Raw genomic sequence first — 22,189 nt, 5'->3', positions numbered from 1 at the left:
CTACAGAAAAGCTTTCCATCTCTGCTGTGTCACTTTAGATACATCAGGAAATATTGTAACTGGTGGTCCACATAACAGCGGTTCATAGACAACGGCGCGAAAAACAAAGGCGCGCCCAGACAATTGAGCGCAGCGTGGAGGCGCGCACCGCTCAAAATTACTGTTTTTAGGGCTCCGATGGGGGGTTTTGTTGGGGAACCCCCCCCCAATTTATTTAATAAACATCACGCCGGCGTTATGGGGGATTTGGGGGGTTGTAACCCTCCACATTTTACTGTAAACTTAACTTTTTCCCTAAAAACAGGGAAAAAGTTAGGTTTTCAGTAAAATGTGGGGGGTTAGAACCCCCCACACCGCCCCCACAACGCGGCGCGATGTCTATTAAGTAAAGTGGGGGGGTTCCCCTCCCACGCCCCCCTGTCGGAGCCCTAAAAACAGTAATTTTGAGCGGCGCGCACCTCCGCACTGCGCTCAATTGTCTGGGCGCGCCTTTGTCCCGGCGCGCTTTTGACCTGACACCCAAAACAGCTCCTGTTATTTTGTCCAATAAATTTTCAACACAACAATTTTTTTGGCATTTCCCTTTGAAAAGTGACAGGCAAAGTAGTCTTCTAGTTATATATTCTTGCGACGACTCTAAAAACAAACACATCTAAATGATCTGTGGAAGATACAGAATGCGAATCCCTTGGAACATAAAATGCATTTACCATCGCAGGTAAATCTTGCTGAGAGATCTGCAAAATGTCTTTCATATACATCTTAAGCAGTTCCGTGGATATCAGGTGGTTCATAGTCATTCGCGCGCGAGACTTCAGTGCGCCAACATTGCAGTGCAGACAATTTGGCGCAAGACCTGAGCGCGCCGCCTAAAAATTTACTTTTAAAGAACTCCGACGCGGGATGTGAGGGGGGAACTCTCCAATTTACTTCATACTCTTCGCGCTGCCTTGGGGAGGGCGAACCCTCCATTATAGAATAAACTTAACTTTTTCATGATTTTTTAGGAAAAAGTTAAGTTTTCTCTATAATGCGGGGGGCTGCACCCCCCACGCCCCCTCCCGACAGCAGCGCGAAGAGTATGAAGTAAAGTGGGGGGTTCCACCAAACCCCCCGTCGGAGCTCTTTAAAAGTAACTTTTTCGGCGGCGCTGCAATGTCAGCGCGCTGAAGTCTCGCGCGTTTTTGTCTCGTCACCATGCCAAGAAATGCATTCCTAGAAAATTCAAACTCCTGAGGTTACAGGCTCTAGCTATATTCCGATCGTTTATGCATATATAAATTATCTTTCATAAAAATAGAAATAATCATTTGCACTTGTACAGATTGGGCTTCATTATACACTTCTCCCTCCGTATTCGCAGTTTCAGCATTCACGGTTTCGATGATTCACGGTTTTTAGCTTGCTGGCTCCTCCCCCCACCCCCCAAATTACATCAGCTTGCATAGAGAAATGGCTGATTCCAAACGTTTACAGATAAAATTGCCGATTCACGGCACTTTCTTCACCGTGTTTTGCCTCTCCTTCAGGAACGGGCCAGGTCTCCCACCATGTTATTCGCTGTTTCACCATATTCACAATGGTTTTTAATAGAAAACGGCGAATAACATATGAAAAAGTTATTCGCGGTTTTTCTGTATTTGCGGTTATGTTAATCCCCTATCACAGCAAATACAGAGGGAGAAGTGTAAATGGTTGCAGTGGCGCTATGTCTTCCTAAGGATGCAGTACCCTTGCTCCTCCTCTCTGCCCTCCTGCTCCTCGCCGCGCGACCCTCGCTTTTCCCTGCGAGGTTACTACCCTCATTGGCATCGGCGCTCTCTCCATCGTCACTTCCGGGACACGCGCCTACGAAGTGACATCAAAGGGTGAGCCGACATCGACGTGGGCACGCTGCTCATGCCGGAGAAGTTAAAAAGGTACGGGGAAAGGGAAGGGGGTGCATGAGCACGCAGCTGGGGGGGAGGGGCAAGGGATGGTCATCACTACCCCAGGCGCCGCTCATCCTTACTCCGCCAATGAATTGTTGATCAACTCAAAGCAACTTTTCCGGCTTGAGCAGCGTCACCGACTCATTGCCTGTGCCGGCTCTCCCTCTGATGTCACTTCCTAGGTGCGGGGCCAGGATGTGACGTCAGAGGGAGAGCCAACGCTTTTGCACGCAGCAGGCTGGAGTTGCTGCTTACGCCGGCGAACAGACAGAGGTATGAGTGAAGGCGCGCATGCGGCAGGGGGAGGAGTGGAAAGGAGTAAGGGGGGGCGGAGAGGAGGACAGATTCCGGCGCCCTCACCAAGAAGGTACCCAGCGCAGACTGCCCCGCCCCCGCCCCCCTTTACTAAGCTACTGGCCTGAGGCAATGGAGGGCTAAGGGCTCCTTTTACAAAGGTGCGTTAGGGCCTTAACGCGCGGAATAGCGTGCACTAAATTGCCACGCGAGCTGGCGTTATTCTAGAAGCGTACTGCGTGATAATTTCGTGCGTGCGCTAAAAACGCTAGCGCACCTTACTAAAAGGAGCCCTAGGTGACCTGTGCAAGGCCACAAGGCGTATCGGTAGGATTCAAAGCCAAGTCTCTTTAGTTTCTAGTCTGCTGCTCTAACCACTTGGCAACGCCTCCATTCTTGCATTTACCTAATGAGAGCCATTTCCAAAAGTGATTTGTTTGAGTCAAATGAGCTATTTGGGCATTTATTTATCTATTCAATTTTCTATACCATTTTCCCAGGGGAGCTCAGAACGGTTTACATGAATTTATTCAGGTACTCAAGCATTTTTCCCTGTCTGTTCCGCTGACCTCACAATCTATGTAATGTACCTGGGGCAATGGGGGAGATTAAGTGACTTGCCCAGGGTCACAAGGAGCAGTGTGGGTTTGAACCCACAACCTCAGGGTGCTGAGGCTGTAGCTTTAACCACTGCGCCACCCTAGAAATCAAAATGTAGTAAAAGTGAGCCAAGTATAGCACAATCAAGTCATTGTGACATCACTGATGAGGTTGGCTCTTATTGGTAGACTGAGGCATTATGATGTCACAGTACCAGCTCTGGTTATCAGAGGCTGAAGCTTTTCACACTATTTGTTTATTCAATTTTCTATACGGTTCTCCCAAGAAAGCTCAAAATGGTTTACATGAATTTATTCAGGTACTCAAGCATTTTTCCCTGTCTGTCCCGGTGGGCTCACAATCTATCTAATGTACTGGGGTAATGGGATTAAGTGATTTGCCCAGGGTCACAAGGAGCAGCGTGGGTTTGAACCCACAACCTCAGGGTGCTGAGGCTGTAGCTTTAACCACTGCACCACACTTCCCATTTGCCCTATGCATAAATATCCAGGCTGATGCTTCTTTCGAGCTTGTGTTGCTATCAGACTATTGCTTTGCTCTTACTGCAGCTGCTCGTCCCTACCTCCAGCTACAACCCTAGGTGACTGCCAAGTCTTACCTTATGGTTGGCGGCAGGCTGAGGGTAATGCAAACGTCATTCAGGAAAATTTCAGGCAGAATTTAAAAGGACCTACTTTCCAGAGGGAGCACATAGGCATGGATCAGGGTAAAAGAAAAAGGCACCCCTATCAGAGTTTTCACGCCCCCCACCCCCCTACACATCCTGAACATTTTAAAGAGACAAAACATCAAAGACACACACAACAATCTTCTAAGCCTTCTTGTCCTAAAGAATTTAGGCTGAGAAATGATTTCTTCAGCCTTGAACTTTCTGAAATATGTCCTACTGCCAGAGAACAGTTCATGCATTCTTTTACAAAGCACTGGTAAGGTAGACCTTCCATTCTGCCACCACACAGAAAGATGACAAACACTGTCTTTGTGGGATGGTTTGCAACAAAATGTGCCCGCCCCAGTTATCACAAAGAGAACCCCCTCCATACGCCCAAGAGACAGCGAAACAATGGCTAATTAATCAAAGCCTATTTGTGCCTGCAAGGAAACATTAACATAGTAAAGCTATCACAGTTTATTTTTAGATTGCTTAGCAGCTGAAATTAAAAATGGAAAATTATTTGACAGGAAGCTCGCTTTAGCAGGAGAACCAGCACAAATGCTTCCTCTGATTACAGGACTTTCAGCCCTACTAGGATCCTACTGCAGGCTCACAAGCAATCTAGTTGGTTGAGGAGGGGGACCAAAGTTGATTCGCCACTGACCATTAAACCCAATTTACTAGCAGAGGCACTGGTACATTTGTAGAACTGAAGGGACCCAGAGCAGGGCTCTCTGACAGAGATCTCCCTCTAACTCCTCTCCCGATCCAACATCTCTCCATTCCTGGGTCTGGCACTGCCCATCTCAAACCCCCTCCCCTGTACATTTATCTCAGAAGTTCCTTTCTCCATACAGGACCCCAGCATGAGCTGTCTGCCACCGACCTGAACCTTCTCTCTGCCGTGGTCTGCCCCTTTCTGATGTAACTTCCTGCTTCTGCAAGGTTGAGGAGATACTGGGCCACCCCAACTGTTCTGGGTCCTTGGGCACTGCCCAGTTGCCCAAATGGTCAGTTTTCCCCTGAAAAGCCTCAATTGCACAGTGGTCTCTCACTCTCATCTTCCCCTTTTGGCCTCATCTCCCTCTAGGACTCTCCTCCATCAATCCATGCTGCCTTTCTTCCCTCTCCCCTCCCTCCCTCCCCCCAAATTAGTATCACCAGAAGTAGCAGTTGCAGGACAATCAGGCAGGAACCTGCAGAGCAAGACCACTGACAGCTCCCATTGTAGTAATGGGATCCACGCATGGATGTTGCATCTTTTCATGCACATGAGAAGCAAAGTACAGAAAAGCCATCATCATGCAGGACTCAGGCGCCAGCAGGAGAAGAGCAGGGCCACCACAGCATGAGCTAGAGGAGTTTGTATAGCTGCATCCCCTCCCCCAGTTTCAGCACAACTACCATTTTTCCCCCAAAATAAGACCTACCCCGAAAATAAGCCCTAGTCGCCAGCAGCGCTTCCCTGCACCCCTCCCCCCGACCCATCTCTCCCTCCCATCCAAACCGCAAGACCGAAATAAATACCTTATAACAAACCGTCAGCAGCAATCTAGACAGGATTCACCGCCTTCTGTTGTCCGGGGTTCCTCTGCTGCATTGCTGATTACATCATCAGCAATGCAGCAGAGGAACCCCGGGCGATAGAAGGCCGCGAAGCTGCCTATCTAGATTGCTGCTGACGGTTTGTTATAAGGTATTTATTTCGGTCTTGCAGTTCAGATGGGAGAGAGAGATGGGTGGGTTGGTGGGCGGGGGACAGGAGGGATAGAAAGATGCTACACAGGGGGATGGGAGAAAGGGAGAGATAGAAGCTGCAAGGGTTCTACTGCACAAGGGATGGGAAGGAGCGATAGAAAGATACTACACAAGGGGATGGGTGAGAGGGAAGGAAATATGCTGCACATGTGGGTGAGAGAAAGGAAATAGGAAGAATTGGGGTGGAGGAGAGGAAGGGAGAGATGATCATTGTACATGAAAAAAATAAGACATCCCCCAAAATAAGATCTAGTGCCTTTTTTGGGCCCAAAATTAATATAAGACTGTATCTTATTTTCGGGGAAGCATGGTAGGTCTCTTTCCCTTTTCCTCCAAGTATTTGCCCTTCTACCTCCCTGTGAGACAAAGATGTTCTAAAGATACCCTGCTTCTGGCCTTAAGAAAAAAACAAAATCAAAGTCCCATTCAAGTCTAAGGCATAGTTCGAAAGCAGACCTTTTCAACCCAGTCCTCAAGACACACCCAGGCAGTCAGGTTTCCAGGATATTCACAATGAATATGCATGAGATAAATTTGCATGCACTACCCCCATTCTATGCAAATCTGTTTCCTGCATATTCATTGTGGATATCCTGAAAACTAGACTGGCTGGGTGTGTCCCAAGGACTGGATTAAGAACCCATGGACTAGGACAGAGGTGGGGAACGAGGGCCGCAATCCAGTCGGGTTTTCAGGATTTCCCCAACAAGTATGCATGAGATCTATTTGCATGCACTGCCTCCATTGTATGCAAATAGATCTCGTGCATATTCATTGGGGAAATCCAGGACACCCGACTGGATTGCAGCCCTCGTTGCCCACCCCTGGACTAGGGTGATTGGTACAAGCTAACCCCAGAAGGACCATGTGCTCAGAAACTTATTCCAGTGCAAAGAAGTCTTAAATCAGCATTACTTCCTACTTGCAGAGGTTGCCAGCACTCCTCCCATCATGATTCCAATTTCATCAGCCCCCCCCCACCCCCACTGAGGTGCAGACTGCAAACTCAGCACAGCATCCCAGGTATTTAACAGGGAATCCTGTTGCAACTAAAACTCCAAAGTGACTCTAATGTGCTTAAAAGCCAAGATATCTTATTATCCAGTCACACAAATATATTACTCCTATCTAGGCAGCACATGTGAGACCCGCTCATGAATCTGGAGCTATTACCGCCGCGGTCGGCGCAAAAACCGCACTACGGTTTTGTAAAAAAAAAAAAAAAAGGGGGAGGGATTAAATCAATCATTCCAGGTTTTACTTCCATTAAAAGCAATAGAAGTAAAACTCAGATGCCTCACGTAAGCCTACGCACGGGGGACACGCTCTCAACGTTCTCTCCAGAGGCTGTGAGTGCGGCCCTGCGTGAGAGTAAGGCAAGCTGTTTTGGCAGTGCTGCTGCTTGTTCAGAGAAGCAGCAACAGGGGCCAGGGGGGCGGCGGGAGGTAGGGAAGTGCTGCTCTTGGTACGTGGCAGAAGAAGCAGCAGGAGCAACGGGGGTGTCAGTTGGAGAAAAGAAGTGACAGGAGGGAGATGTGATGAGAGGGGGAAGAGGGGGAGGGGAGAAAGGAAGATGCTGGATGGAGAGAGACTAGAGCAGAACTTCCAAGTTACCTAATTCCAGGAGGGAGATTTTATGCTAGTCCTGGATGTCTGCCAACCTCACCCGGATGCATTAGGACACCTGCAGCACTAATTCAATGGACAGAATCAGGGACTACAAATCCCACGCTGCCTTGCAATGTAAGTTTAAAACCAGGACTGGCCAAAAAAGTCTCTTTTCTGGAACTGGGGAACTTAGCAGCTCCGGAAGGGTGAGGGGAGGTGGAGATAAAGGAAACCATCCAACGCCACTAGTTTGCCTGCAGTATTTATTTCATTGCTTCGTAGCTGGTGTCAATTCTTTAAAAGAAACAATAAAACGATTAAGAAAAGCATCTTCCTTGGGTGAGCATGTGTTCCACATGCCGCAGATTCAATTCTGCCCCAGCTGTGCTTTTTCTCCTCTTACACCGAAAAGCTTCCACAGGACCCTGGCGTCTCCTCCTTTCATCTTGTGGATGCGAGAAGCCTTGTCCAGCTGTGTTCTCCCATCAGTGCCATCATTAAAAAAGTGAGAGCAATTCGTTTGAAATAAAGAAAAAGAATCCACTCAAGACATACTACTTTTCGTCTTAAAGATATTCCACGTTCAAACAAAAAAAAAGAGTGAACTGAATTACTCTCAATTAAATAAAAACCGAGGCACTCACCACTGGATTCATTTGATTAGGGAGCCATTTCAAACAAAGCAGATCAAGCATTTAACCACTGCCAGTATGTGGTATTTAAAAAGAACCTCTACAGGAGCAGCCGAGTACCGTTTCATGCCTGATCCGCAGTTACCACTGCGAGAAAAGGCAGCTTATTCTCACCAGTTGTCCGAACATGGAAATGTCACAGGATCAGCAGAACTGTATTTGCTTCATTTACAAAAAGCCGAGGTATTTCCGTTCATACATTAATGCCCCTTAAAGCCTATTTACCAACAATCGAGAACCCGACATTTAAATAAGCTCCTAAATTGTGCCCTATTAGTGGGGTGGTTTGTCACTGCTTTCCTTCGTCATTTCTAAATACAGAAATATGACTCTAGAGGTAGTACCACAAGATTATCACTAGGGGCATCATTTTAAAGAACGGCAGCAGATGGGCGGGAGTGACTGGGGATCGCTCCTGTCCTAAAACCACTATGCCACCAGGAGTTAAGGTGCGACCATGATAGTGAGGAGCTCGATATGATAACCTTGCTGAGGGTGTCTGGAAGTGACAGCAGGGCGCATCGTGCCAAATGCTCCTGGGATGGTAAAATAAACCCAGCTTTTGGGTGGGGTTATTTTACTGTCATTCTAGGGCAGGGGTAGGGAACTCCGGTCTTCGAGAGCCGTATTCCAGTCAGGTTTTCAGGATTTCCCCAATGAATATGCATGAGATCTATTTGCATGCACTGCTTTCAATGCATATTCATTGGGGAAATCCTGAAAACCCGACTGGAATATGGCTCTCGAGGACCGGAGTTACCTACACCTGTTCTAGGGCTATAATGCGATTTGCAGGTGTTCTCTGCAAGTAACATTATAGAATTTACATCAGTGGTTCCCAAACCTGTCCTGGGGGACCCCCAGCCAGTCAGGTTTTCAAGATATCCCTAATGAATATGCATGAGAGAGATTTGCATATAATGTAAGTGACAGGTATGCAAATCTAATCTAATCTTTAGGTTTGTATACCGCATCATCTCCACATTCGTAGAGCTCGACGCGGTTTACAGTAGGAGAAATAGGAAGGAACTACAACAGAGGGTTAGAGGAAGAAGTGTGAAGAAAATTTAGAGGACTTGGGAAGCCAAGATATAAGAGTTTCCTTGATTCCTAAGTTGGAGGGAGACTTACATTTTTTGAGAAAAGCCAGGTTTTCAGATGTTTGCGGAAAACTTGGAGAGAGCTCAAGTTCCGAAGAGGGGAGTTAAGGTTGTTCCAGAGCTCAGTGATTTTGAAGTGGAGGGAGGTCCCTAGCTTTCCTGTGTGGGAAATGCCTTTTAGCGAGGGGAAGGATAGTTTTAATTTGTGGGAGGATCTGGTGGTATTAGGGTTTGAGGAAGAGGGATAAAGGGAGGGAGGATACCATATAGGATTTTGAAAGCTAAACAGGCGCATTTATAGTGGACCCTGGCGATTATCATTATTATTATTATTCATTAGGGATATCTTGAAAACCTGACTGGCTGGGGGTCCCCCAGGACAGGTTTGGGAACCACTGATTTACATAATAATGAGCTGCTTTATATGCATTTGCATATTTTGCACATCATTACTATGTACTGCCGAGTAACATATTTGGCTCTGTACTGGAGCAAGAAACCCAATGTTAGAGCCCTTTAAGTCACATTAAGAGACTAATAATTGCCCTAATGCAGCTTGATTATTTCCTCCCTTAAGAAAACCTAGCAAAATAAAAAACTTTTAAAAAGCAAAACACATATTCAAGGAGAAGATAGAGGGCACTCTTTACACAGTGTTATATTCCCCAACAGAACAGGTGTAAGGAGGGGAGGTTCTACTACTACTATTTATAATTTTTATAGCACTGAAAGGTGTACACAGCACTGTACAGTTTGACATTTAATAGGCGGTCCCTGCATGGAAGAGCTTACAACCTAACTTGGATAGACAGACATGACATATAGGGTTGGGGGATGCAGAACCTAAGGTGAGAGGTGTTAGGAGTTCAAAGCAATCTCGAAGAAATGGGCTTTTAACTGGGCTTTGAACACTGCCAGAGACGGAGCCCGGCGTAGGGATTCGGGCAGTTTGTTCCAGGCATATGGCTTAGCTTAATAGAAGGAAGAGTCTGGAGTTGGCAGAGGAAGAGAAGGGCACAGATAGGAGGGTCTTACCCAGTTGAGTGGAGTTCACGGGGCGGGGGGGGGGGAACATAGGGAGAGATAAGAGAGGTAGTGAGGGACAGCCAAATGAATGCACCGTATAATTTATAAAATCATACTGCTCTCTTTTAAAATCAAACTCTCCCACTTGCCCTTATTCCTCGATAAATTATTAATCCCCCAAAGTTCTCCCCGTTCCTTATGATCTACTGACCAAAAACTCCTTTTCATTCCATCTTTAAAAGAATCCTACTATACTAGGAAAACTAATTTTGCTATAACTGCCCCCACATTATGGAATTCTCTCCCTCAATTTCTCCGGGATGAAATTCACTTACCAAAATTTAAAACTAATCTTAAAACTTTCCTATTTCAAGATGCCTTTGACAAATCTTAATCTTTACTTCATCTATTTATTTATTTATCTTTTTCCCAAAACTATCCTTTACTTCAGCGCATATCTTTTATACCATGCACCCTTATCCTTCATGTCCTATCCCTTCCCTCTATCTCACTTCTTCTAATATTATGTAACTTTTCCCTTCCTTCCCACTCATCCTCACGGTCATGTTTGTCAGTATATGTTTAATATGTTTTCTCTAATTTTTCTAACACACCAATAACTAGTTCTTACTTTCCTATTTTAAATTTTATTGTTAACCGGTCAGATATTTGTTTTATGATCGGGATATTAAAAACTAATAAACTTGAAACTTGATTTGTAGGTCAGTAAGAAGCGGTGTGGGCAAATATTCAATCTAAGTGACAGGAGCAATGATTTTCTATGAAAAAAAAAATCAATTTGCTTTTCTCTCTCTTTTTTTGGGGCAGTTTATTAGGGTTTTTTACATTCATTTCTGTGTCACCAATGAATATGCATTGAAAGCAGTGCATGCACATAGATCTCATGCATACTCATTGGGGAAATCCTGAAAACCCAACTGGATTGCGGCCCTCGAGGAGGGACTTTGAGATCCTTGTTCTAAAGCAAACATGCCCAGCTGGCTCCCCTCACTGAACCACTAGCACACAATTCGCAAATAAAAAGGTCAATTTGGATTCACGCACAGCAGCCTTAGAATAAATTTTAAAAAGTTTCTCCTTCTTTACAAGGCAGTGTTGGAGCCAAACACAGTATTTAGGATGGGCACACCCTGCCCCTCCACCAGAAACCCCCAAAGAGTAAAATAAATACCCTGAGCTGGCGGAGATCCTCCCAAGCCCCTCTAGTTGAAGATTTCCTCTAGCAGCCAGAAGAAGCGATTTCCCTACTGCCCAGTTTTCCACCTGTTGCCACAGCGCCGGCTTCTCCCCTCCTGCACACACTGGGCTTTCACGCATGCATGAAAACCAAACATGCGCGGGGGGGGGGGGGGAGGGAAGGTGGAAAGTGCTGTTGGCTGTAGCAAACAGCTACTTCCCTCTGACCAAGGGCAGATTAAACACAAAATGAATTTTGTGGTTACGCCAGCAAATCCAACCACAATCTGAGAGAGAAGCTAAAAGACTACTGGATCTGTGAGCTTGTCCTTTTTCCTCCATCGAGTCTACTCTCGGCTTTGGTTGCAGATCACTTTTACCGGCCCAACCCCACCTCAGAGCTCACGGTACATTTCCAGTATTAGGGCAGGGGTTGGTTTGTGCATCGTTCCTCTGGGAGGGAATACCCAATAACCTGTTTTTAATCTGTTTGTCTACGTTTAAATATCATTAGTGCTAATCTTTCACGGGCGGGTTGGTTCCAGCACTAAGGTAGGCTTTAGAGAATGACACGGTGACAAAATTCATCACCGTTCCCGTCCCCGCGGATAACCGCGGGAAACCATCTTCATGTCATTCTTTAAGGAGAGAGGAAAGAATCAGAGTATAATTGGGCACAACCACTGACCCGCAAGCTTTGCTTTGAAGAATGCTGGTGTAGAAGGACTGAGGTTGAAACAGACACTACAGAATGACAGTCTCTGGTATCCAGAGCAGATATTGTGATGTCATAATGCCTCATTCCACCAGTGCCTAAGAGCCAATCACATCAGTGATGTCACAATAGCTTCATTATCCTTGACTCGCATAAGAATCAGAGTATGAATGGCCACAACCACTGACCCACAAGCTTTGCTTTGAAGAATGCTGGTGTAGAAGGACCGAGGTTGAAATAGACATTAGAAAATGACATGGGATTATTTCCCGCGGTTATCTGCGGGGACGGGAACGGTGATGAATTTTATCACTGTGTCATTCTCTAGCTTGTAGCACCACTCCTGAACGGCTGGAGGAAAGCATGGACGTGACGGAGGAATAGGAGCTATGCCCTGAGGAGCTGACGGAGGTCACGATAGAGTAGCATTTCTAGATGAAGATTGGGGTGGATGTCAATCGCTCAAATCATGAATGTGTGAAATTAAATCAAGATTTTGAATACCCCTGATGAAGGCATCATATTGCCGAAACGTGGATCCATGTTGGGTTTGCTGTAAATTTAATAAAGTTTGTTAAAGATACGTCTCTCGGTCAAGAGTTCTTACATTTATCCCTCGATAAAGAGTCGTCTTGTTACCCTACTTTGTTTTGTGATTTTGGACTGTTCCTGGAGTTTTGTTTTCTCGTTCTTCCAGGGGAATTCTAGAATAGTCAGTTAAATGCATGACAACATCTACCCCCCTCTTCTATTAGCGCAGAGAGCCGCGCTGAACGGCCCGTGCTACTCCCGACGCTCACAGGAACTCTATGAGTGTCGGAAGAAGCGCAAGGCATTCAGCGTGGCTCCCCGAACTAGAAACTAGAAGCGCAGTTTCGTAAAAGAGGGGTTAGTCACTGTCCTCTACACCAGCCACTGGCATGATATAAGTGGCTGCACCTAAGTTGCCCACTTAAAACTAGTATTTTAAAAAAGTGATTATATGAATGATTGCTCATACAGAATGTGCACTTAGGGCTATATTCTATAAACAATGTTCCGATTGTAGGCAGTGGTGGGCGTCCTATCACCTTCTAACCAGCCAATCGGGACACACATTTAAAAAAAAAAAAAACAAACCTCACCCGAGGCAGGCAGCCTACACTGTAGGCATCTGTCATGGTTGAGGGGGACATGTAGGGACGCTTAAGCTTGCCCAAGGCTGGGTGTGGGCTTGGCTTTGCCCGGAAGTGGCCTTAAGCAGCGGTCTCAAACACGCGGCCGACGCAGTTGTGAGGAACACGTTGAAGTTGTTGCTCGTGGCAGTGAACAGCTAGAGGTACGGGGGGAAGGGAAGGGGGGCCCTGCGTGGCGAGGGGAGGAGTGGGAAGAGGCGTGGGGCAGAGAGGAGGAGGGGGGCCGGTCCCCCCACCACCAACATGGCGCCCAGGGTGGACCGCTCCCCCCTCACCCCCCCTCCCTTTTACTACAGCCACTGTCGGTAATTATGATTTTTATACTGAGATCAATGGTAAGAAACCAGGCAGGACATGGAGCAAAAACAGGCCCGAAGCACATGTTAACTGAACCTAACATGATTTGGGAATCCTAGAGTCACTGGGCTGGCAGCGGCCTATGCCAGGGTTCCTGAAATCTCTCCCAAGGACCCCAGTGCCAATCAGGTTTTCAGGGGATCCACACTGAATACGCACGAGATGGATTTGCACACACCGGAGAGCCGCTGGATTCAAATGAATGTCGTTCACTTTCAATGTCGCCATCCCCCCCAAATCCAACTCACTGCAGCTACTCTCCCTCCCTCCCCCCCCCCCCCAAACCGAAACCCTGGGCTACAGAGTCAAGTCTGGTGGTCAGCAGAGCTCAGCACGTGCAGGAAATTTGCAGCTTAGAGAAGGTTAATATTCAGGCGCAAGACCACACAACTTCCTTTTTCACAACTGTCTGAACACTTCCCCTAATGTTAATGGAAAAAAAAAACAGAACTCTGAAAAAAATCCTTTGTAACTTTACAGCATAAATGTAGAAGCAGCTAAGCCAGAGAATTAAAATAAACATTTTTAAAAACCACCAACCAAACCTGCTTTTTTTTTTACTCTCTCCTGGTCCAGCACCCTTAAAAAAAAGTGGGGCAGACTTCATCCTTAAAGCCTCTTTCCATCTACAGCAGTGGTTTGCAAACCAATGTGCCGGGTACCCCACTGAATATGGCACAAGGAACAAGCCAGAACAACAACACATCAAAGCAAGCAGTGGAGCTGTCCAATCAAGACTGGTGAGCTTGCGCGTTTCACAAATCGCTTTTAGTCATTTCAATAACTCAATGACTGGACAGAAACTTTTGGGCTCCTGGACTACTTTCACTTAGAAGATCAGTCACTATCGGCCTCTTTTACAAAGCCAATGGCCCCGAAGCCCTTTAAATCGCTACAGGCTTCAGGGCCATTAGCGCGGCTTTGCAAAAGAGGCTGTATGTCAGCAATTTTAAGGCGATCTAGTATTCTGAAAGTTATCTAGTTTTAATGATTTCCAAGATATTCAAGACTCCTGATGCAGGCCGTTGCGGCCGAAACATGTACATGCCGAGTCTTTGGAGTTATTGAAATAAATAGAAGAGACTTGTGAAACGCGCAAACTCACCAGTCTCGACTGGACCGCTCCACCGCTTGCTTTGTTACGTCTGGCTTATGGAGGCGATTCTCCTGTTTTTACACTTTACTCTAAAGAACAAGCCTACACTTTCTTTTGCAATCACCTCTGCCCGCAAGCTAAGGAGAGCAGAGATCCAGAGGGTCATGTACGTGAAATGCACAGAATTGGACCCCCAGTGATAACCTCTGCCCCAAGATCTGCTGTCCATAGGTTCTGTATGCTACACAGCTTCTGAACAGCATAGTGTCTGGCAGTGAAGAGATTTTGTGCTACTGTTACGGCTCAAGTTCATTCTGTATTTGCTAAGGTTACCCTATTTTGCTGTGTAAAATCCTGGACGCAAGGCCACACCCCATTCCCATTCCAGCCCCACCTCCTTCTGCCCCAGCCTCACCCCATTCCGCCTCTAGTCCCGCCCTCAGAAGGCTCGTCTTTTCATTTCCGACCTCTGGGCCGCATCCGAGGGCCTCCGAGCAAGCGCAGACGCGTGCAACATCATCCACGCATGCTCGGAGGCTCTCCAGACGCAGCCAGAGCTTTCCAAAGCCCGGACGTCTGGGTAACCCTAGTATTTGCTATGCCTAGGGTTATCATATTATGAGTTGTAAAACCCTGGGCACATGCCCCCGCCCCGTTTTGTTTCCGGTCCCATCCCAGCCTCACCCCATTCTGCCCCCAGCTCCGCTCCCACATAGGGCTTTTATCAAGCCGCGCTAGCGGTTTAACGCGCATAATACCGCACGCTAAACCGCCGGCCGCACTAGCCGCTACCGCCTCCCTTGACCAGGCGGTAATTTTTAGGCCACCGCGGGGGTTAACACGTGATGAAACATCGCGCGCGTTAACCCCGCTAGCGGGGCTTGATAAAACGAGCCCATAGTCTTCTCTCGTCTTCCCTGAGTTCTGGCCACTTCTAGAGCGCCTGGAGCATGCGCAGATGTGTGTGACGTCACCTGCTCATGCTCAAAGGCTCTCCAGATGTGGCCGGGGCTTTCCAAAACTCGGGCATACTGCTGGGTTTTGGAAAGTCCATTCAGGCACCTGGACAGACCTCTAAAAAGAAGGGTTCATAGACAACGGCGCGAAAGACAAAGGCGCACCCGGACAATTGAGTGCAGCGCGGAGGAGCGCACCACTCAAAATTACTGTTTTTAGGGGCTCCGACAGGGGGTTTTGTTGGGGAACTCCCCCACTTTACTTAATAGACATTGCGCCGGCGTTATGGGGGGTTTGGGGGGTTGTAACCCTCCACATTTTATTGTAAACTTAACTTTTTCCCTAAAAACAGGGAAAAGGTGAAGTTTTCAGTAAAATGTGGGGGGTTACAACCCCCCAAACCCCCCCACAACGCCCCCACAATGCGGCGCGATGTCTATTAAGTAAAGTAGGGGGTTCCCCCCCACGCTCCCCCGTCGGAGCTCTAAAAACAGTGTTTGAGCAGCACGCGCCTCCGCGCTGCGCTCAATTGTCTGGGCGTGCCTTTGTCCCGGCGCGCTTTTGACCTGACACCAAAAAGAAGACAGGTCTGGGTTTTCCCGGATGTCTGGTAATTCTAGCTCTACCGCCCATCAGTTTCTACATTTCCCACTGATAAAAGTGAAGATTAAAACATTTTTAAAGAAAAATAAAATGTGATACATTTAATTTCAGTGTATAAAACAAAGTCAGTTCTGATTATGAATATTTTATATTTCTCTTGTATTATTTTCAACATTAACATATTAAGGATTTTTTTTGTTCAGGCTGAGCTCTAGTGATCCAAAGGCTTAGTCTTCTTCACTCCCAGTCTGCAAGGGTCGCTAGTGGGTCAGGGTTTCAGGAAATCATTGATGAGCATACACAAGAGAGATCTGTCTGCATGCCTACCATCTCCATCGTACGCAAATCTATCTTGTGCAAATTCATGAGGGGTACACTGAAAATCTGATCTGTTGGCAACCCTCAAGGAGCGGAAGTGAAGACGAAGGATGTGTAGTACCCTAGATCAGAGACCTCGACGCCGTCTTGGATGAGGGCATGTGGCTTGTGAAAGAGAAGGAACTGAATCGATTTCGTTTCCAGGGATGTGGTAGGGGGTGCCAATGGAAACTGTCTGGGCTCTCCATTCTACATGGGCATCAAACCCACCTAAAGCTCAGTGACGTAGCAAGGGTGGGTGGTGCCTCTCCCCCGATCCACGCCCCCCCCCCCATACCTCTAACTTGTACTGAAAACCTTACACCGTAAGGACAACTATAGCAAATTGTAACCAGTACACTGTATATTATGCATATTCATATTAGACCCTAGTATGTATCATGTAAGGATCAAAACTTGAATCGTAAACTTGTACAGAAATTAGGTATGTTAAACCTGTAACCTGTTCTGAGCTCCTGAGAGACAATGGGATCGAAATCAAATTAATTAAATAAATAAATAAATAAATAAATAGTTGAAGTTGTTGTTTGCGGCAGTCAACAACGTGCTCCTTGAGACCCCGTTGGTTCTCCCTCTGACGTCACTTCCTGGTTTTTTTTTTTTTATAAATCTTTATTAATTTTCCATATGAAAACAGTGCATTGAATTATACATACAACTGACGTCAAGACAGCACTTACAATCGTTCAAAGAAATACTACAAAACATTTCCCCCCCCCACTCCCACCCTATTCAAGAACCCGAACATTAGGTCAATTAATAAAATAAAATATAAGGCCCCCTCCCTGGATGTGCAAATCGAATAGGATAATCCAGCTAATCAGTGTTAACAAAATTTGTCAATGGACCCCACGTTAATTTAAATATCTTATTACACAAAATTTCTGCATTCATTTTTTCATATTTATAGCATAAACATAAAGAATTCCACCAAAAGGAGAAATTAAGTCTATCCCAGTTTTTCCAGTTCTTAGTAACCATTTGCATGGCTATCCCAGCCATTATGGCAAATAGTCTGCTTTTATATCTATATATAACCACCTCATAAGATAACGGAATCGAAGACTCCAGAATCAAATTGATTTGTCCCCATATTGATCTCCAAAAGTTGAGTATCAAAGGATAATAGAACAACAAATGATCCAGTGTCCCTATTTCAAGATGACCGTGCTCGGCACCCGGAAGTGACATCAGCGGGAGCGCCAATGGGGTCACAGAAAGCACATTGTTGACCGCCGCGAGCAACAACTTCAACTAGAAGTATGGGGGAAGGGAAGAGGTGGGGGGCGGAGAGAAGGAGGGGTGCCAGACCCCCACCAACATGGCACCCAGGGCGAATTGCCCTCTTGCCTTCCCCTTACTACACCACTGCTAAAAAGCTAAACAGGTACAGTAGGGTTTCCATAGGGCTCCAGAAAAAAAGGACGGATTAACACATCCGGGTTTTTATTCCATTGAAAGCAATGGAAGAAGGTCTGCCTTTCTTCCATTGCTTTGAATGGCAGTAAAATCCGAATGTCTCAATCAGTCCTCCTTTTTTCTGGAGATATATTGGTAACCCTACCGGTGGGCCATGGAGCTCTTAAGAAATGTCTACCCCGGGCCCCAACATGTTTAACATCAGCCCTGTTCATTTCTGCATGTACTTATCCTAAGTGCCATCTCCTCTAGATCAGGGGTGTCAAAGTCCCTCCTTGAGGGCCGCAATCCAGTCGGGTTTTCAGGATTTTCCCAATGAATATGCATTGAAAGCAGTGCATGCAAATAGATCTCATGCATATTCATTGGGAAAATCCTGAAAACCCGACTGGATTGCGGCCCTCGAGGAGGGACTTTGACACCCCTGCTCTAGATATTAAGCAAACTCCTTCACTGGGGGGGGGATTTGAGCTACTTTTAATACAGGGGTCTCAAAGTCCCTCCTGGAGGGCTGCAATCCAGTCGGGTTTTCAGGATTTCCCCAATGAATATGCATGAGATCTATTTGCATGCACTGCTTTCAATGCATATTTATTGGGAAAATCCTGAAAACCCAACTGGATTGCGGCCCTCAAGGAGAGACTTTGAGATCCCTTCTTTAGTACATCCACACCTTTCACAAAGTCGCTTATTGTCTACTACGAAAAACTGATCACTCTCCTCCATCCCCCATTTCCCAGGGATTTGTTAAGTTACACCTGAGAAAAATTCAAGCAGCTGACCTTTTGGAAAGAACCAACAACAAAAAAAAAAAAAACAACACCCCAGTTACTTTGATAGAACTGGGTAAGCAGGTGCATTTCATGCCAAGGCCCTTAAAAAAAGAGGAAGTCTCCATAAACAGACATCTGAACACACATCACAAGGAAGCATACCAGTCACTAGATTCTTCTCTTTTTCCCCCATTTTTTGGACTACAGACATCATTACCCAGTCTTAGTCTATCTCAGCATCCAGTAGAGGAAAAAAATGAATGAATGTATTTCCTCCCATAGATCAGAATTGGAGGGAGGAAGTGGGGGGTGGGGGAGGCATCTAATCAGTTATCTCAGCGGATCCTCTTACTCAATATTATCCCTGGGAGAACTACTAGTGAACCGATTCCACCATCGATCAATAAGGTGGAAGGGGGGAGGAGATGCAAGCGATCTGTCTCAAGCACGCAAAAGATGATGGAAGCAAAGGGTTAATGCTGGCTGCGCTGCGGGGGGAGGGGGGGTGTTAAGGCACCAGTGAACCGCTGGCAGCAGCTGTACCCAGCACCTTATCGGCGGCTGCCTCCCCCTCCCTTTCCCCGGTGCAGACGGTACCTGGGCTCGGGATCGGGGCGAGTCCTGCAGCCGAGTTCGGCGCCTGCTCCTCTGCACCAGCCGCTTCCGGGTTGGGCGAGTTCACGTCACAGCCACAGGTTGAGCAAAGCGCCGCTACTGCGGCGGAGCCCGGGGACGGGGGCGGGTTCCTGGATCCGCCGCCTCCTCCTCCCGGGCTGGGGGGCCGGGGATGGCAGGTGCGGGCCGCCTATGGCAGAGCTGGGTTCCCTTCGGCCGCTGCCTGCCCGCTCGGCGAGATGTCGTGAAAAAATTCGGCGAGGAAAAGCAAAATGGCCAACACCTTCTGCTTGCGCTCCAGTTATTATAAGTGCGCTATGCATGATCCGTCGAGCTTGCAGTCTTTACTTCCATGCTTTGCCTTTTGGGTTCTGTGTCCTCTACCCCCACTGTCCATGCATTTCAGAAAGCAGCTAGATCTACCCGATTCCCAAAACCTTGCCAATACCTAATTTGCATCTCTGGATCCTCTTAGCACCATCTTCCTCAGCTTGCCTTGGGTAAACATAATAATTGATGGCAAAGCTAATGAAATGTCACTTCTGCACCACAGGAGAGGGCAGAGAAAAGGGGGGGGGGGGCGAGGTGTTCCTTCAACAAGTGAGTATACAGGGTGGGCAAAACAATGCCTGGGGTGCCAGGGCACACACTCACCCTGTGTCCAAAGAAGAGCATTCAGGGCAGATCCTGTCCTACACTATGAAGTGTTCCCCCTCTTAAGTCACATCACTAGAGACTCCCCTAGCTGTGCCATCCTCACAACCAGCCCTCCCCTCCCCCCCCCCCCTAGGGTTTGATCTAGCACTTTGACAGTCCTGCCTGATAGAAATATGATGGCAGATAAAGGCCAAATGGTCCATCCAGTCTGCCCATCCGCAGTAACCATTATCTCTTCCTCTCTCTGAGAGATCCCACATGCCTATCCCAGGCCCTCTTGAATTCAGACACAGTCTCTGTCTCCACCACCTCTTCCGGGAGACTGTTCCACGCATCTACCACCCTTTCTGTAAAAAAAAAAAAAAAAAAAGGTATTTCAGATTACTCCTGAGCCTTTCGCCTCTTAACTTCATCCTATGCTCTCTCATTCCAGAGCTTCCTTTCAAATGAAAGATTTGACTCATGAGCATTATGCATTTATGCCATATAAACGTCTCTATCCTATCTCCCTTTCTACCATAGCCTGGAGTGCTAAATGCTTGGCTGCTGCTCAGGCGTGCATAAAATTCCTATCTATCCAGATGTGGTGAGACCTGGACAAATCCAACAATCATGATACCAGCCACGGAAGCCTAAGAGAACTTTTTTTTTTTTAGATATTTTAGTGATAGGAGGAAGTGCAAATGTGGCACCTGAGAGACTCAAAAGGTGAAGGGAAAGAATATGTAGGAGCTGATAAGGAAAGCTAGAATTGCTTAACAAATATTTCTGCTCTGTGCTTACAGCTGAAGGGCCGGGAGCTGGACTACAGAAGACAAATAGGAATGGAGTATTTAGGAGTATGGATTGGAAGTACAATAAAGGGCACTTTGGAGCTTAATTGGAAAGCCTTATTAGGGTTGGTTTGTGATATTTTCCTCCAGGGGTCTTCACTGTATATGTTTTGGTGGGAGCAGCTGGATGCAGTTTAAATGGTTCTTGTTCCAAAGATTAACTATATTCTAAGTATTTTATAACCCATTACATTAATGGGTGCTAGAATAGATGTGTCTGTCTGTCTTTATTTCTATCTCTCTCTCCCTCCTTGACTGCTGTCTGTTTGTCTTTTTTTCTTTGTCTCTCTCTCATTGGCCGCTCTGTCTGTCATTCTTTGTCTCTCCCTGGCCCCCTGTTTGTCTTTCTTTCTTTCTCTCTCTCTTTGGTCGCTGTCTGTCTGGCTTTTTTTCTTTTTCTCTCTCTCTTTGGCCCCTGTCTGTTTGTCATTCTTTTTGTCTGTGTCTCTCCCTGGCCCCCTGCCTGCCTTGGTTGAATCCATGTGCCGATAATTGAAACGGGTTTTAGATGTATCTTAAAGCAGCTTAGGTCTTTTCACTGCCGATGTGAGCCCAGAATGAATAGGGGCGTTTTTGAAGGTGTGGTTAGGGCGGGAGGTAGGCGGGATGTGAGCCAACCTAGACTTAGTCATCCTGCAGCAATAATCAAAAGTTTAATGAGACTGCCTAGACGGAACTTATACGCTGTGACTTAGGCAATGTAAAAACAGGTTTAAGTGCCCAGAAGGTATACAAAGTGACCAGATAGCCACAGCAGGAACAAAGTACAGACCCACACACACTCCCCCAGTGATTACTGAACCCCTCTCCCCAATCGCCATAAAAATTGGAATTAGAAAGTACATACCTGCCTCCAGAACATCAGCAACTGGTATAGGAAAGCCCAGTAGAGCTGCACAGAGGTGGCTTAAGTAGTCTGGGGACTGGGCTAGAGAACCATAGAGAGGAGGACCCAGGCCCATAAGCCACTCTGCCCACTGCATTTATGGTTAAAAAAAAAAAAAAGTGCACCCAACAAAACCTCCCAAAAGCCTACTGTACTGCCATATAGGTGGCACCTGCAGCCATAAGGGCTATCGGGCTGGTAGGTAGGTGGGTATAGTAGGTTTTGGGGGGCTCACCATGACCTATAAGGGAGTTGTGGTGAGATGTTTATGTGGCACCCTTTTTGTGAAGTTCACAGCAGTGCCCTGTAAGGTGCCTCACTACTCTGTTGCTATGTCTGGGTGGCCAGTCCATCACTTTGCTGACCCCTCCCACATCCAAAAGGTCTTTTTCTAGGTGTTTTGGATGGATGATTTTTGGGACGAGAATGGGGTATAAAGATAGAAACATAGAAAAATGACGGCAGAAAAGGGCCATAGCCCAGCAAGTCTGCCCACTCTATTGACCCTCCCCCTTAACCCTCTGATGACCCTTAACTCTACCCTCTTAGAGATCCGACATGGGCATCCCATTTATTCTTAAAATCTGGCACGCTGTTGGCCTCGATCACCTGCACTGGAAGCTTATTCCAATGATTAACCACTCTTTCGGTAAAGAAATACTTCCTGGTGTCACCATGAAATTTTCCGCCCCTGATTTTCAGCGGATGCCCTCTTGTGGCCGAGGGCCCTTTTAGAAAGAAAATATCATCTTCGACCTCGAGACGACCAGTGATATACTTAAATGTCTCAATCATGTCTCCCCTCTCCCTGCGTTCTTCGAGAGAGTATAGCCGCAATTTGTT

At 46.8% G+C, this 22,189-nt stretch overlaps 1 protein-coding gene across 1 annotated transcript in view; it reads right to left on the bottom strand.

The window, feature by feature from the left end:
• The window catches only part of CYRIB (CYFIP related Rac1 interactor B), a 418,393-nt gene extending 399,325 nt beyond the window's left edge, over window positions 1-19,068 (bottom strand). The window contains exon 1 of the mRNA XM_033933027.1: window positions 18,953-19,068. The gene's annotated coding sequence lies outside the window, so the exon portion shown is untranslated. The remainder of the gene's footprint in view (window positions 1-18,952) is intronic.
• Window positions 19,069-22,189: the final 3,121 nt, after the last annotated feature.

Source organism: Geotrypetes seraphini, chromosome 2, assembly GCF_902459505.1.
Source record: "Geotrypetes seraphini chromosome 2, aGeoSer1.1, whole genome shotgun sequence".
Lineage (NCBI taxonomy): Eukaryota > Metazoa > Chordata > Amphibia > Gymnophiona > Dermophiidae > Geotrypetes > Geotrypetes seraphini.
Note: the sequence above shows the minus strand (reverse complement) of the source record. Positions and strands in the feature narration are given on the sequence as shown.